The sequence below is a fragment of the Propithecus coquereli genome, unplaced genomic scaffold (assembly GCF_000956105.1).
Source record: "Propithecus coquereli isolate 6110/MARCELLA unplaced genomic scaffold, Pcoq_1.0 Scaffold2, whole genome shotgun sequence".
Lineage (NCBI taxonomy): Eukaryota > Metazoa > Chordata > Mammalia > Primates > Indriidae > Propithecus > Propithecus coquereli.
This window is the reverse complement of record NW_012144966.1, coordinates 18,415,573-18,418,634: the sequence shown is the minus strand read 5'-3', so window position 1 is coordinate 18,418,634 and position 3,062 is coordinate 18,415,573. Positions and strand designations below refer to the sequence as shown.

At 39.4% G+C, this 3,062-nt stretch overlaps 1 protein-coding gene across 1 annotated transcript in view; it reads left to right on the top strand.

The window, feature by feature from the left end:
• The window catches only part of RALYL (RALY RNA binding protein-like), a 179,769-nt gene that overhangs the window by 94,484 nt on the left and 82,223 nt on the right, over positions 1-3,062 (top strand). The window lies entirely within an intron of this gene.

The window sequence follows — 3,062 nt, the reverse complement described above, 5'->3', positions numbered from 1 at the left end:
ACCTTTTTAAACCTGGGATTTTAACAACCACTCCTATTTCTATAGAAGTCTGCGTTAGTTTGAGGAACTTAAGCACATGTTTTTAGAATTATATTGATTTCAGGAATCTATTGATCAAGGATTAGAGTAAAGGACGAACAAGTGTCTCAGCTTCTTCTTAGGTAGGACTACATGATTAGGCAGAACTAATTCAACAATGTGATTTCCTCAAATTCTAATCAGACCTCTGTTGTCAACATGCCATTTTTACTGCTCTTGTCCAGCTCTCTGGAAGCCTCCATGTTGCCATTTCCAGTGGTTATTTCTCTGTTTTTATTTTAATTTACTTCTTAGCAAAATTTTGCATAGCTGACTACTCCCTTCTTCTGAGAAATTCTCCTAACCTACCAATTGCTCATTCTCAGTCTTCTGTGCTAGAAATTTTCTCTCCAATCTTCCACTTTAATATTGGGATAGCACAGGGCTTTGTCACAGGCCACCTTCTCTTTCTGCACACTTTCCCAAGATGTCTTCATCAAATACCAGAACTTTGAGTTTACCTATAGGCCAAAGATTCCTAAATCTACATTTCTATTCCTGATCTTTTCCTGGAACTCTAGGCTTAAATATTTAGCTGACTATTTCCATATATACCTTCAATAAACAATTGAAACTTAACATGGCCAGAAATTTTTCTTGATCTTTTTCCAGCCATCTTATTCTCTCCCAGTCTTCCTCATTCTGGTAAACAGCATCACCATCCACACAGTTATTACAATCAAAAAACAAGGATTGTCTTTGACCCCCACTCCCACCTCTGTTAACTCTACCTCGAAATCGCAGCCCAAAGCTTGTTACATCTCCACTGTAAGTAACCTGGCCTACGCCACGATCCCCTCTCTTCGGACTTTTCTGTAACATCCAAACTGGTTTCCTTGCTTCAGCTCTTGCCTCATGCAACCGATTCTCCACAGAAAAAGGATATAAACTATATGTCAGATAATGCCATACCCTTGCTTAAAACTCTACAGTGCTTTTCATCACATGCAGAATGTAAATTGTGATGAGGTTGGGTGCAGGATGCCAATAGAAAGAGAGGACTTGGTAAAGAGAAGGAGGGAAAGTCCCCAACGCTGAAGGGAAAGGAATCTAGAACACAAAGGTCGGGACTGCCTCAGACATGAAGACTCTTCCAGTGCAACGGACTCTAGTTAAGTCTGAGGATTTCGTGGCAGGAACTTAAGGGAGTTGAAGCACAAACTAAGATAAGTTAGAGAATGATAACGTCTGGAGAGTGAGGAGAGATGGGGGCAGTGTCTTAAATTTGAGGAGAATGGAAAAGATTTGAAAAAACTAAAATGGAAAACATAGAATATTACTAATATGAAGAACATATAAAGATTGGCAGTGTGTTAATAGCCAGATGAGGTTACAAACCCAAAATTTTTTGTAAACTTTAAAGTATATCATAATTATGTGGAGAACTTGTAAAAACACAGACTGTTGTGTCCTATTCTGAGAGTTTCTGATTCAGTACACTGAAGGAGCTCTAAGAATTTACATTTCTAGCAAGTTCCCAGATCATACTGATGTTGCTGGCCTGGGGATCACACTTTGAGAATACTGTTAGGAAGTCATCCATCTGCCCAGCTGTGGCATTTTCTCCTTGGCTTTTATCAGCCCTGGTGGAAGCATGAGGAAAGCAAACAAGTGCAGAGTTGGATTTTTGTCAGACGGGCCCAAAGAAAAACAATAAATAAAGAGAGTTGAGGATATTGGTGTAAAAAAAAAAAAAGAGCATCTGACTAGATGGGTCATGGAATCTGACAGGGAAAGAAGGCAATGTAGGAGTGGGCTAAAAAAGAGAAAATAAAGGCAAGATGGATAAAAGTCCCTATGCCATTAAGAACCAGAGAAAGAAAAACAAATGTCGTCCTTAGAGACTGAGCTATTTCAGAGGTGGACAGTTATAGGTGATGAGACGGTCCATGGGAGGGGTGATGGAAATGAGATCAGTATGAAAGTCACAACAGATGAAGAATTTAAGGAACTCAGGGGCTCGGATGCAAGATAAGTTGTCTATACGGTCATGAAATCACTCCAGATATTGGATGGGAAATGAAAGAGTTAAGACAGGTACCAAAAAGCTGACATGAAAGAGCATGGCCAATTTCAGTCCCAGATCTGTCACTATCAATCCAATTGAATCACCTTAAACAAATAGCTTCTCTGAGTCTCAGCTTTATTTGCAAAATGGTAAGTTTAGATCAGAAATTTCTAAAATCCGTTCTGTTTGGTTTTCCCTCTGGTCTCAAGGAGCAAGGCTTGACCTTGCAGTCATGGGAATAAATCCAAACCACGGTCTTTGGAGTTTGCTCTAAACACACAGAAAACAACTGATTAGAGCTGAGCACCTGCCTGGACGTGCTCAGGATTTCTCCCTCAACCTATGCATTATAATTGGAGGCTTCAGGAGCTAAAGAATTAAATCCCCCCCTCTAGTACGTCATTTTGTTTTTAAGACTTGAAAAATAATGAATAAGGATAAGTTTAACATTCAGTCTTTACAATCTAAATGGAGACTAGGGAGTCCCTGCTAGTGACTGGCCAAGAGATAATTGCCTGGTCTGGTGTCTACTGTTTTCTCTTTCTCAGACCACGTGAATCAAATCATTTTTGGTTCCCCAAAAGGGAAGTAAAGGCACAAATCTTCTCTTTTTGTCATAATGAAGGGCATTATAAATGTCAATGGCAAAGATACAATATAATTAGGATTTTAGTAAATGCAATAGTAGCTGAAAAGAAAAGCTGGTATCTACATGCCCACTTTGGGTCTGCTTAAGGCAAATCCAGAATGTCATTCCAAAAGAAAGAACAGGAAATAAGAATTGAATCTGAAGCGAGGGAGATTCAGCAAAATGAGATGGTAGGATTCCTGTAAATGGTTCTCCTTGTGGAGCAGTGAGAAGCTGAATACACGAGCACAGGCTGTACACACAACATCTTGTTCCAAATACCCACTTAATGAAATTTATTTTCATGAAGCAATCTCTTAAGCTAAGATTTGGGAACCTATCATGTGT